Below are 15,293 nucleotides of genomic sequence, written 5' to 3' on the forward strand. Positions count from 1 at the left end.
TTACATGTATAAAACCTTCTATGGTCATACACCCAATGAAAATGGTTTGTTGTATCTCGATCATAGTGATACACATATTCATAATATTAAAGCCAAAAGATGCAAAGTAAATAATGATAGCGCAACTTATTTGTGGCACTGCCGTCTAGGTCATATTGGTGTAAAGCGCATGAAGAAACTCCATGCTGATGGGCTTTTGGAATCACTTGATTATGAATCACTTGATGCTTGCGAACCATGCCTTATGGGCAAGATGGCTAAGACTCCGTTCTCCGGAACAATGGAGCGAGCAACTGACTTATTCGGAAATAATACATACTGATGTATGCGATCCAATGAGTGTAGAGGCTCACGGCGGGTATCGTTATTTTCTAACCTTCATAGATGATTTGAGCAGATATGGGTATATCTACTTGATGAAACATAAGTCTGAAACATTTGAAAAGTTCAAAGAATTTCAGAGTGAAGTGGAAAATCATCGTGACAAGAAAATAAGGTTTCTACGATCTGATCGCGGAGACAAATATTTGAGTTACGAGTTTGGTCTTCAATTAAAACAATGTGGAATAGTTTCACAAATTCGTGCCACCTGGAACACCACAGCTTAATGGTGTGTCCGAACGTCATAACCGTACTTTATTGGATATAGTGCAATCTATGATGTTTCTTACTGATTTACCACTACAGTTTTGGGGTTATGCATTAGAGACAGCTACATTCACGTAAAAAATGGGGCACCATCTAAATCCGTTTGAGATGACACCGTATGAACTGTGGTTTGGCAAGAAACCAAAGTTGTCGTTTCTTAAAGTTTGGGGTTGCGATGCTTATGTGAAAAGTTTCATCCTGATAAGCTCAAACCCAAACCAAAAAAGTGCGTCTTCATAGGATACCCAAAATTTACTGTTGGGTACACCTTCTATCACAGATCCGAAGGCAAGATATTCGTTGCTAAGAATGGATCCTTTCTAGAGAAGGAGTTTCTCTCGAAAGAAGTGAGTGGGAGGAAAGTAGAACTTGATGAGGTAACTGTACCTGCTCCCTTATTGGAAAGTAGTTCATCACAGAAATCTGTTCCTGTGACTCCTACACCAATTAGTGAGGAAGCTAATGATGATGATCATGTAACTTCATATCAAGCTACTACCGAACCTCGTAGGTTAACTAGAATGAAATCCGCACCAGAGTGGTACGGTAATCCAATTCTGGAGGTCATGTTACTTGACCATGACGAACCTACGAACTATGAGGAAGCGATGATGAGCCCAGATTCCGCAAAATGGCTTGAGGCCATGAAATCTGAGATGGGATCCATGTATGAGAACAAAGTGTGGACTTTGGTTGACTTGCCCGGTGATCGGCAAGCCATAGAAAATAAATGGATCTTCAAGAGCAAGACGGACGCTGATAGTAGTGTTACTATCTACAAAGCTAGACTTGTCGGAAAAAGGTTTTTGAAAAAGTTCAAGGTGTTGACTACGATGAGATTTTCTCACTCGTAGCGATGCTTAAGTCTGTCCGAATCATGTTAGCAAATTGCCACATTTTATGAAATCTGGCAAATGGATGTCAAAACTACATTCCTTAATGGATTTCTTAAAGAAGAGTTGTATATGATGCAACCAAAAGGTTTTGTCAATCCTAAAGGTGCTAACAAAATATGCAAGCTCCAGCGATCCATCTATGGACTGGTGCAAGCATCTCGGAGTTGGAATATACGCTTTGATAAGTTGATCAAAGCATATAGTTTTATACAGACATGCGGTGAAGCCTGTATTTACAAGAAAGTGAGTGGGAGCACTACAACATTTCTGATAAGTATATGTGAATGACATATTGTTGATCGGAAATAATGTAGAATTATTTTGCAAAGCATAAAGGAGTATTTGAAAGGAGTTTTTCAAAGAAGGACCTCGGTGAAGCTGCTTACATATTGAGCATCAAGATCTATAGAGATAGATCAAGACGCTTGATAAGTTTTTTCAATGAGTACATACCTTGACAAGATTTTGAAGTAGTTCAAAATGGAACAGTCAAAGAAAGAGTTTCTTGCCTGTGTTACATGGTGTGAAATTGAGTAAGACTCAAAGCCCGACCACGGCAGAAGATAGAAAGGGAATGAAAGTCATTCCCTATGCCTCGGCCAAAGGTTCTATAAAGTATGTCATGCTGTGTACCAGATCTATTGTATACCCTACACTGATTTTGGCAAGGGAGTACAATAGTGATCTAGGAGTAGATCACTGGACAGCGGTCAAAATTATCCTTAGTGGAATAAGGATATGTTTCTCGATTATGGAAGTGACAAAAGGTTCGTCGTAAAGGGTTACGTCGATGCAAGTTTTGACACTAATCTAGATGACTCTAAGTCTCGGTCTAGATACATATTGAAACTGGGAGAAATTAGCTAGAGTAGCTCCATGCAGAGCATTCTAGACATAGAAATTTGCAAAATACTTACGGATCTGAATGTGACAGACCCGTTGACTAAAATTATCTCACAAGCAAAACATGATCACACCTTAGTACTCTTTGGGTGTTAATCACATAAGCGATGTGAACTATATTATTGACTCTAGTAAACCCTTTGGGTGTTGGTCACATGTCGATGTGAACTATGGGTGTTAACCACATAAAGATGCGAACTATTGATGTTAAATCACATGGCGATGTGAACTAGATTATTGACTCTAGTGCAAGTGGGAGACTGAAGGAAATATGCCCTAGAGGCAATAATAAAGTTATTATTTATTTATTTCCTTATATCATGATAAATGTTTATTATTCATGCTAGAATTGTATTAACCGGAAACATGATACGTGTGTGAATACATAGACAAACAAAGTGTCACTAGTATGCCTCTACTAGACTAGTTCGTTGATCAAAGATGGTTATGTTTCCTAGCCATAGACATGAGTTGTCATTTGATTAACGGGATCACATCATTAGGAGAATGATGTGATTGACTTGACCCATTCCGTTAGCTTAGCACTTGATCTTTTAGTATGTTGCTACTGCTTTCTTCATGACTTATACATGTTCCTATGACTATGAGATTATGCAACTCCCGTTTACCGGAGGAACACTTTGTGTGCTACCAAACGTCACAACGTAACTGGGTGATTATAAAGGTGCTCTACAGGTGTCTCCAAAGGTACTTGTTGGGTTGGCATATTTCGAGATTAGGATTTGTCACTCCGATTGTCAGAGAGGTATCTCTGGGCCCACTCGGTAATGCACATCACTATAAGCCTTGCAAGCATTGCAACTAATGAGTTAGTTGCGGGATGATGTATTACGGAACGAGTAAAGAGACTTGCCAGTAACGAGATTAAACTAGGTATTGAGATACCGACGATCGAATCTCGGGCAAGTAACATACCGATGACAAAGGGAACAACGTATGTTGTTATGCGGTCTGACCGATAAAGATCTTCGTAGAATATGTAGGAGCCAATATGGGCATCCAGGTCCCGCTATTGGTTATTGACAAGAGAGGTGTCTCGGTCATGTCTACATAGTTCTCGAACCCGTAGGGTCCGTACGCTTAACGTTCGTTGACGATATAGTACTATGAGTTATGTATGTTGGTGACCGAATGTTGTTCGGAGTTTTGGATGAGATCACGGATATGACGAGGAACTCCGGAATGGTCCGGAAGTAAAGATTGATATATGGATAGTAGTGTTTGATCTCCGGAAAGGTTCCGGAATCCATCGGAAGGGGTTCCGGATGTTTCCCGAAATGTTTGGGCACGAGAACACTTTATCTGGGCCAAAGGGGAAAGCCCACGAGGTTTTTGGAAAGCGCAAAAGGAAGTTTTGCGGAGTCAGGGGCCAGACGCCAGGGTCCCTGGCGTCTGGGTCCAGACGCCAGGAACCCTGGCGTCGGGCCCTGGAGTCCGAGAAGGACTCTTGCCTATCGGGTGAAACCGACTTTGTGGAGGCTTTTACTCCAAGTTTCGACCCCAAGGTTCAGCATATAAATAGAGGGGTAGGGCTAGCACCCAAGACACATCAAGAAACACCAAGCCGTGTGCCGGCAACCCCGTCCCCTCTAGTTTATCCTCCGTCATAGTTTTCGTAGTGCTTAGGCGAAGCCCTGCGGAGATTATTCTTCACCAACACCGTCACCACGCCGTCGTGCTGCCGGAACTCATCTAGTACTTCGCCCCTCTTGCTGGATCGAGAAAGCGGGGACGTCATCGAGCTGAACGTGTGCAGAACTCGGAGGTGTCGTGCTTTCGGTACTTGGATCGGTCGGATCGTGAAGACGTATGACTACATCAACCGCGTTGATATAACGCTTCCGCTTACGGTCTACGTGGGTACGTAGACAATACTCTCCTCTCTCGTTGCTATGCATCACCATGATCTTGCATGTGCGTAGGTAATTTTTGAAGTTACTACGTTCCCCAAAAATAAGTTTCCAATCTACAATTCTAGTTTACTATTTATTTTGCAATCTTTATTTTCCAATCTATACAACAAAAATACCAAAAATATTTATCTTATTATCTTTATCAGATCTCACTTTTGCAAGTGACCGTGAAGGGATTGACAACCCCTTTATCGCGTTGGTTGCAAGGTTCTTGATTGTTTGTGCAGGTACTAGGCGACTTGTGTGTAGTCTCCTACTGGATTGATTCCTTGGTTCTCAAAAACTGAGGGAAATACTTATGCTACTTTGCTGCATCACCCTTTCCTCTTCAAAGGAAAACCAACTAATGCTCAAGAGGTAGCATTGACCGCTGTCCAGTGATCCACTCCTGGATTACTTTGGTACCTCCCTGCTAAACTAATTGTTGGAGATATGCCCTAGAGGCAATCATGTATGATGATATTTCCTATGTGTTTATGAATAAAGATAGTCCATGGACATTATCAATGATGTGTATCAGCAAGTACGTGACTTGTTTGTGGGACTATGCATTGTATGATGACTGTCCTAAAAGGTCCCTAGTCGAAAGGGCTGTGTGGACACGCAGCTGACTAGACTAGCATATGACACGGTCGATGGCTTGGTCTCACTAGCCATGGAGCATTGGATGCTAACCGGATAATATGGACTTGGAAAGGTCTGGTCGGATTCGACTACGTCGAATCCGAGTCGAGATAAGGTCCGAGTCGGAAAGACCCAACTATGAGACGCAGCGATATGTCATATGTGAGTCTCTAGTACAACATACGTTCTATGTCCTAAGACCTGAGCTGACACATGTACTCGGGATGGTGACAGACTTGCTTTGGGCCGACCAAACGCTACTCCGTGACTGGGTAGTTACAAAGGTAGGTTTCAGGCTTGTCCAGATCCATGCTGCGAGACATGGTCGAGCAAGATGGGATTTGCCCCTCAGACCAGGAGAGATATACTCTGGGCCCCTCGTGTGATCCGACCAGAATAAGCATGGCCATGCGACAGGGATTATGAGATAATCCGGATAGTGGTCGGCATCACTAGAATGAAAAAGAGGTCAGGCTAGCACAAGGATGACAGACTCGCCTTGAGCCCGACAACATATATCGTGTGGCAAAAGGAATGGAAGTGTGATGTACAGGTTCGCCTAACCAGCTTCATAGCCTGCTTGGTGTTCGGCATGCCTTGCTAGAGGCCGCTACCAACCGTGCAGTTCGGAGGTGATCTAAACTGCGACCAAGCTGGCTTGAACCTAAGGGGTCGCGCGCTTAAGGGAAGGAACCTACGAGGTCGAATTCGAGGACACTGGTCAGATGTGATCCGAGCTGTATTCGGATTGTCACCGAGTAGACTTATGGGCTTTAGCGTCCGTGCGAGGCCCAAGAGTTGAGCCCGCGACGGATGCCTATATAAAGTGGAGGTGCCGCACACTCATGTGGTTGATCGCTTCGGCGCTGTCACTAGGGTTTGCATGTGTTGCGAATAGACACCTCCACTCGCCGCCGACTGTCTGATCGGACCTAGCAGTCCGCCGCACGGTGTTCCTCCTGTACACGCGGATACCGTTAGGCGGTGCACTTGCGCCGCTCCGGCAAACTTGTACGTGGGATCAGACTACCAGCTGTTCGAGGGAGATCGGACGAGGAGGAGACAAACCACGCGTACGTGCTGCCCCAACTCTTCTTCCGCTGCACGGCACTGCGCATCTAGTGGTAACGAATTGTGATCCATCTCCCGTAGCATGTTCTTGGTTGTTCTGCGCGTAGGAAAATTTTAATTTGCAGTCGACGCACCCTACCGTAGAACCCAACACTAATACCAAGGCACACATCAGGTCTGGTACACAGCATTGCATACATGATAGAACCTATGGCTGAGGCATAGGGAATGACTTTCATTTTCTCTCTATCTTCTGCAGTGGTCGGGCATTGAGTCTGACTCAATTTCACACCTTGTAACACATGCAAGAACCCTTTCTTTGACTGATCCATTTTGAACTTCTTCAAAACTTTGTCAAGGTATGTGCTTTGTGAAAGTCCAATTAAGCGTCTTGATCTATATCTATATATCTTGATGCCCAATATATAAGCAGCTTCACTGAGGTCTTTCATTGAAAAATTCTTATTCAAGTATCCTTTTATGTTATTCGGAAATTCAGTATCATTTCTGATCAACAATATGTCATCCACATATAATATCAGAAATGCTACAAAGCTCCCACTCACTTTCTTGTAAATACAGGCTTCTCCAAATGTCTGTATAAAACCATATGCTTTGATCACACTATCAAAGCGTATATTCCAACTCCGAGAGGCTTGCACAAGTCCATAAATGGATCGCTGGAGCTTGCACACTTTGTTAGCATCTTTTGGATCGACAAAACCTTCTGGTTGCATCATATACAACTCTTCTTCAAGATATCCATTAAGGAATTTAGTTTTGACATCCATTTGCCAAATTTCATAATCATAAAATGCGGCAATTGCTAAGATGATTCGGACAGACTTAAGCATCGCTACAGGTGAGAAGGTCACATCGTAGTCAACTCCTTGAACTTGTTGAAAACCTTTCACAACAAGTCGAGCTTTGTAGACAGTAACATTACCGTCAGCGCCAGTCTTCTTCTTGAAGATCCATTTATTCTCTATGGCTTGCCGATCATCGGGCAAGTCAACCAAAGTCCACACTTTGTTCTCATACATGGATCCCATCTTAGATTTCATGGCTTCAAGCCATTTCGCGGAATCTGGGCTCATCATCGCTTCCTCATAGTTCGTAGGTTCGTCATGGTCAAGTAACATGACCTCCAGAACATGATTACCGTACCACTCTGGTGCGGATCTTACTCTGGTTGACCTACGAGGTTCGGTAGTAACCTGATCAGAAGTTTCATGATCATCATCATTAGCTTCCTCACAATTGGTGTAGGAATCACTGGAACTAATTTCTGTGATAAACTACTTTCCAATTCGGGAGAAGGTACAATTACCTCATCAAGTTCTACTTTCCTCCCACTCACTTATTTCGAGAGAAACTCCTTCTCTAGAAAGGATCCATTCTTAGCAACAAATATCTTGCCTTCGGATCTGTTATAGAAGGTGTACCCAACAGTTTCCTTTGGGTATCCTATGAAGACACATTTCTCCGATTTGGGTTCGAGCTTATCAGGTTGAAGCTTTTTCACATAAGCATCGCAGCCCCAAACTTTAAGAAACGACAACTTGGGTTTCTTGCCAAACCACAGTTCATATGGTGTCGTCTCAACGGATTTAGATGGTGCCCTATTTAACGTGAATGCAGCCGTCTCTAAAGCATAACCCCAAAACGATAGCGGTAAATCAGTAAGAGACATCATAGATTGCACCATATCTAATAAAGTGCGGTTATGACGTTCGGACACACCATTATGCTGTGGTGTTCCAGATGGCGTGAGTTGCGAAACTATGCCGCATTGTTTCAAATGAAGACCAAACTCATAACTCAAATATTCACCTCCACAATCAGATCATAGAAACTTTATTTTCTTGTTACGATAATTTTCCACTTCACTCTGAAATTCTTTGAACTTTTCAAATGTTTCAGACTTATGTTTCATCAAGTAGATATACCCATATCTCCTCAAATCATCTGTGAAGGTCAGAAAATAACGATACCCGCCGCGAGCATCAACACTCATCGGACCGCATACATCAGTATGTATTATTTCCAATAAGTCTGTTGCTCGCTCCATTGTTCCGGAGAACGGAGTTTGAGTCATCTTGCCCATGAGGCATGGTTCGCAAGCATCAAGTGATTCCAAAATCCCATCAGGATGGAGTTTCTTCATGGGCTTTACACAAATATGACCTAAATGGCAGTGCCGCAAATAAGTTGCACTATCATTATTAAACTTGTATCTTTTGGCTTCAATACTATGAATATGTGTATCACTATGATAACCCACAAGTATAGGGGATCAATTGTAGCCTCTTTCGATAAGTAAGAGTGTCGAAACCAACGAGGAGCTAAAGGTAGAACAAATATTCCCTCAAGTTCTATCGACCACCGATACAACTCTACGCACACTTGACGTTCGCTTTACCGGAAACAAGTATGAAACTAGAAGTACTTTGTAGGTGTTTTTGGATGGGGTTGCAAGAATATAAAGAGAGCATAAATAAAAGGCAGGGGCTGTTTAGATAAAGACACAACTAAATTAGTTTTAGTAGAGAGATTTTTTGTTACGAGAAAGTTATTTATCCCTAGGCAATCGATAACTAGACCGGTAATCATTATTGCAATTTTATTTGAGGGAGAGGCATAAGCTAGCATACTTTCTCTACTTGGATCATATGCACTTATGATTGGACCTCTAGCAAGCATCTGCAACTACTAAAGATCATTAAGGTAAAACCCAACCATAGCATTAAAGCATCAAGTCCTCTTTATCCCATACGCAACAACCCCCTTACTCGGGTTTGTGTTTCAGTCACTCACGCAACCCACAATAAGCGAATCATGAACGTATTGCAACACCCTACAGCGGGGAACCGTCACGCTTGCGCGACACGGAGAGCACCATAGGACAGCACCAATAATAAAACATGCAACTCAAACCAATCTTGATCATCAAATAACCCATAGGACAAAACGGATCTACTCAAACATCATAGGATAGCCATACATCATTGGGAAATAATATATAGCGTTGAGCACCATGTTTAAGTAGAGATTACAGCGGGTAAGAGAGAGGTTGCACCGCTGCATAGAGGGGGGGAAGAGTTGGTGATGATGGCGGTGAAGTTGTTGGTGAAGATTGCGGTAATGATGATGGTGGCCACGGCAGCGTTCCGGCGCCACCGGAAGAGCGGGGGGAGGGGGCCCCTTCTTCTTCTTCTTCCTTGACCTCCTCCCTAGATGGGAGAAGGGTTTCCCCTCTGGTCCTTGGCCTCCATGGCATGGGAGGGGCGGGAGCCCCTCCGAGATTGGATCTGTCTCTCTGTCTCTCTCTGTTTCTGTGTTCTGTTCTGCTGCCCTTTCACCGTTTTGTATATATACGGAGATCCGTGACTCCGATTGGACTGAAATCTTCGCCGTGATTTTGTCCTAAAAATTAGCTTTCTTGCGGCCGAAGAAGGGCATCAACCGCCTTACGGGGGGCCCACGAGGGTCAGGGGCGTGCCCCCCTGCCTCATGCCTCCCTCGGGCACCGTCTCGCGTGGATGTTTCTTCCCATATTCTCCGAATATTCCAAAAATATTCTCCATCCGTTTTTATCCCGTTTGGACTCGGTTTGATATGGATATTCTGCGAAACAAAAACATGCAACAAACAGGAACTGGCACTGGGCACTAGATCAATATGTTAGTCCCCAAAAATAGTATAAAAAGTTGCCAAAAATATATGAAAGTTGTAGAATATTGGCATGGAAAAACAAAAATTATAGATACGACGGAGACGTATTAGCATCCCCAAGCTTAATTCCTACTCGTCCTCGAGTAGGTAAATGATAAAAAAAATTGATGTGGAATGCTACCTAGCATAATCTTGATCTTGTATCTAATCATGGCATGAATATTAAGATACGAGTGATTCAAAGCAATAGTCTATCATTTGACATAAAAACAATAATACTTCAAGCCTACTAATAAAGCAATCATGTCTTTTCAAAATAACATGGCCAAAGAAAGTTATCCCTACAAAATCATATAGTCTGGCTATGCTCCATCTTCACCACACAAAATATTCAAATCATGCACAACCCCGATGATAAGCCAAGCAATTGTTTCATACTTTTGATGTTCTCAAACCTTTTCAACTTTCACGCAATACATGAGTGTGAGCCATGGACATAGCACTATAGGTGGAATAGAATGGTGGTTGTGGAGAAGACAAAAAGGAGAAGATAGTCTCACATCAACTAGGCGTATCAACGGGCTATGGAGATGCCCATCAATAGATATCAATGTGAGTGAGTAGGGATTGCCATGCAACGGATGCACTAAGAGCTATAAGTGTATGAAAGCTCAGACTGAAAACTAAGTGGGTGTGCATCCAACTTGCTTGCTCATGAAGACCTTGGGCGTTTGAGGAAGCCCATCATCGGAATATACAAGCCAAGTTCTATAATGAAAATTCCCACTAGTATATGAAAGTGATAACTCAAGAGACTCTCTATATGAAGAGCATGGTGCTACTCTGAAGCACAAGTGTGGTAAAAGTATAGTAGCATTGTCCCTTCTCTCTTTTTCTCATTTTTTTGGGGCCTTTCTCTTTTTTTTCTTTTTTTTCGTCCGGAGTCTCATCCCGACTTGTGGGGGAATCATAGTCTCCATCATCCTTTCCTCACTGGGACAATGCTCTAATAATGATGATCATCACACTTTTATTTACTTACAACTCAATATTAGAACTCGATACTAGAACAAAGATATGACTCTATGTGAATGCCTCCGGCGGTGTACCGGGATGTGCAATGATCTAGCGTAGCAATGACATAAAAAACGGACAAGCCATGAAAACATCATGCTAGCTATCTTATGATCATGCAAAGCAATATGACAATGAATGCTCAAGTCATGTATATGATGATGATGGAAGTTGCATGGCAATATATCTCGGAATGGCTATGGAAATGCCATGATAGGTAGGTACGGTGGCTGTTTTGAGGAAGGTATATGGTGGGTTTATGGTACCGGCGAAAGTTGCGCGGTACTAGAGAGGCTAGCAATGGTGGAAGGGTGAGAGCACTAGTGCAGAACCGGGCTTTAGCGCCGGTTCGTAAGGGCCTTTAGTGCCGGTTTTACAACCGGCACTAAAGAGTGGAGACTAAAGGCCCCCCCTTACTACCGGTTTGGCACGAACCGGCGCTAAAGTGCCACCACGTGGCACGAGCCAGGCCCGGGTGCTGGTAGACCATTAGTACCGGTTGGTAACACCAACCGGTACTAAATGTTTGGGGGGGTGTTTGGTTTTATTTTTTATTTTCCATTAATTTTGTGTTTTCCATTTAATTCTTTTTTGTTTGCTGGTATTTTATGATACTACATATTGTACACGTTATGCATATATATAAATAGATTTTCTCGTAGAACCGATCATATATATATATATATATATATATATATATATATATATATATATATATATATCATCGAATGTCTCACAACCACCATTAATTATTCACACATACACATGTATATATATATATACAATTTCTCCTACATGTTGCCTTGGTGCCTTCAGAGCACGATGACAAGTGGTTCATGGGGCAGTAGCGGGTAATAGTATTCTCCTTTGGGATCTATGACCTGGTCGAGCAAAAATCCCGCTATTTCCTCTTGAAGTGCTAGTATGCGCTCCGTTGGTAGGAGCTGCTCCCGCACCTCTCTGAACTGTTAAGAAGGAGATCAATATGCATGTGTATTAGTTGTGTGACTAGATATCGATAATGGTGTAAAAATTGTGAATAGTGTTCTGACAAACGTACCCAGTCCTGTCTTTGAGATCTGCTCCTTTTGGATGCCATCATGCGAATGTTCTCGCAAACATAGAATGCACACACATCAGTCCCCGGCGCCTGCTTCAGGGCCTTTACGAGAATTAAATTTAATCAGGTAATAATTAATCAAGCATGATAATTAATTAATGGTATTGAAACAAGAGTTAAAGAGATGGTAGCTAGCTAGCTAGTACTACTTAATTACTTACCTTGGGTCGATACCAAAACAGCTTTTCTGCCCATTTTCCTGGAGTCACCTTGATGAACTTTGCCCAAGCCCTGCCCGGTGGCAAAGAAAATTAATAAAGGGGTTATTAAATAGTTCACATCAGGAAATGACGAACTAAATAGGCCGAGATATAGTTAATAATGATTGAAATTACCTGTTGACTATCCCCTTCAAGATGGTGTACTCACTTTCTTTTTTAAGTAGTGAGTCCAGTACTTCAACTTTTCCTTCGTCAACTTTAATGTCTAACAAGATCCAGTGGAAACTGCATGCGCACACGTTTGCATGTCTTAATTAAGCGGGCATGTGCAAAACACTAATCAACTACCCTAAACCATATACACTTAATTATTAACATCTAGCTAGCTAGTAAGCAAAAATAGAATTTGTAGTACAAGACAGTGTGACTCACAGGAAGTTGTAAGGAAGTAGTATATCTTCATTGGTATTGAGGCGCTTCAAGAACTCTAGCATGCTTTCCTCTAAACTTGCTCGACAACTTGCAATTTTCCATGTGTATTCATTAACGGTATTTGGGTCAATGAACCCAATGCCATAGCGTCCAGATTTTTTCATTTCATACATCTTCATCCTGCATAATACCACAGAAAAGAATATTGTGAGGATAATTATAGGTAATGATTGATCAAAATGATCACTACAGCTAGCTTGAGACTTAAATTACAGAAAGAAATCACTTACAGACAATAGCAACTGAAGATAGATTTGTCGAGTGCATCTTGATTGAATAACTGAAATAGTTCTGAATACTCAATGGACACAGCTTTCTCATGGAAGTAATGCTCCTCCTTGACATTCACCATGAGGGACTCTCGATTGGAAATCTTGGTAATGTTCATGTACCATTGATGCAATTCATACATTCTCGTTGGGAGGTTCTTGACCTCGTCTGGCTCGACCAAAGGTTGGCCCCGGACATATTTCCGTTTTATTTCCTCCTCTCTAAGTGGAGTCATGGGCTCGATATCGAGGAGTTGTCCAACAGTGATCTTGAGCATTTCAGCCTGCATTATATGCTCCTCGGTTATTACCACATTGCCCAGCTGGGGAACTTAAACGGTTTGCCCACAATAATATTGGGCGCGCGTACTCTCATGTGTTGTTGGCACAACAAGCGGGGGGATCGATTGTGCCGCCTGTTCTCCCAGCTGGGGAACGGTTTTCCCGCATTTTTTGACAGCTGCTTGTTGGCTCGAGCTCGAACTCGCTTCTTTCTATAGTCGTGCTCGATGTGCCTTCCTGATTTGGCGCTCATAGTCTGAGTCAACAGGCTTGGGAGCTGGTGGTCTAGCCATACGAATGAAGTGGTCAATCTTTTCCTCAGGCACTTTCTCCCTCGGCGGCGGTGCCGGTTTCTGTCCAAAATGGGCGTCCACTTGGGCCTTCACTATGGCTTCGTTTTGCTCCTCGGGTCATGTCGTAAGGACTCTGAGGAAGAGGAGCGAGGCTTGGACCATATTTATATCGCTTGTCTCCGCCTGTACCTCCTGTACTACCTTGACTTGTACCGCTCCTCACCATAGCTGCGGCGTGTCTCTTCTGCGATTGCTGAGGCGGCGGAGACGGCTGACGTGGCTGAGTTGGAGCAGGTGTCTGCTCACGCATTGGTGGACTTAGAGGAGCGGGAGTCTGCTGACACGGTGGCGGACTTCAAGGAGGAGTCGGCTCACGCGTTCGTGGACTTGGAGGAGCGGGAGCCTGCTGACACGGTGGCGGACTTCGAGGAGGAGTCGGCTCACGCGTTCGTGGACTTGGAGGAGCGGGAGTCTGCTGACTCGGTGGCGGACTTCGAGGAGGAGTCGGCAGACGCGGTGTTGGTGGCCTTCGAAAGATGATGCAATCCTTTCTCCATAGGATGATACGATGCATGGCCTCTCCTAGTGTGTGCTCGTCGTCACCTCCAGGAATGTCAAGCTCTAGCCCCGAATATTGGTCCACCACCTCATCAACCAAGACACGAGCATGGCCCGCTGGAATCTGGGTGCAATGGAAGGTTGCTTCGGGGGTATTTGTAAAAGCAACGGCGTCCGCCACCTTCATGGATACGTTCTTCATTTTGAAGTGTAGCTCACAGTTAGTGTTCTCTATGATGTCATCCACAGGGTATGTATCCAGCAGTGCGTCGCCCGGGGTGGAACCAACGCTGCTTCTCGGCATGGATGGGACGGTGCTATCCAATGCTGGACGATCATCCGCTTGCTGCTGCCACTGCTGAGACCCCCTTTCCTGGCTAAGTGAGTCGATCTGCTGCTGCTGCTGCTGGAATTTGAGTGCCAAGTCCGCGTGCCTTGCTTCTAGGCCTTGAAGGCATTCTGCATCCTGCTTCCTCTACTCCTCCTCCAGCTTCCTCTTCTTCTCCTCCTCCATCTTCTTTCTTGCATGGCTCCTGTAGTCGTCGTTCCATTCCGAAAAGCCCTCATACCAAGGAATAACGCCCTTGCCTCGTGTTCTTCCCGGGTGTTCAGGATTTCCCAGGGCGCGCGTAAGCTCGTCGTTCTCTCTGTTGGGCGTGAACACCCCCTTTCGAGCATCTTCTATTGCGTCATGTAACTTTTGTTCGGCTCCTTTTAGACTTGCCTTCTTCGAAACCAGGCCTGTCTTCGGGTCCAACGCCCCCCATGCGCATAGAACCAAGTTCTGCACCTGGGGGGCCAGCTCCTAGTAACCGGAGTGACCCCTGCATCCTCCATCTCTTTCTCAGACTTATCCCACTTAGGCATTGCCACCGTGTATCCACCTGGCCCCAGCCTATGGAACTGCGTCTTTTTTGCGGCATTGGCCTTGTTTTTTCTCGACCGTTCCTTAGATAATTCTGATTCCTTGAATTTCACGAAAGCAGGCCAGTGTTCTCTTTGCTTCTCCAGTGTTCCCTTGAATTCTGGAGTCTTCCTTTCTGCAGCGACGTAGTTGGCCCATACCGTTTTCTTGTGGGTGTTGAATGCAATTGCCATCTTCTTAAGAGCAGCGTCCTTGACTTTCTGCACATCTGCATCAGTGAAATAATCTAGTAGGGTGAAATGTTCCATCAGAGATTCCCAAAGCTTTTCTTTTGCTCTGCTGTCGACCCAAGTAACATCTGGACGTTTAGTTTTTGGCTCTTTCCATTCTTGAATGGAGATCGGGAGTTGGTCCTTCACAAGAACTCC

The sequence above is a fragment of the Aegilops tauschii genome, chromosome 2, assembly GCF_002575655.3.
Source record: "Aegilops tauschii subsp. strangulata cultivar AL8/78 chromosome 2, Aet v6.0, whole genome shotgun sequence".
In the NCBI taxonomy this organism is placed as follows: domain Eukaryota; kingdom Viridiplantae; phylum Streptophyta; class Magnoliopsida; order Poales; family Poaceae; genus Aegilops; species Aegilops tauschii.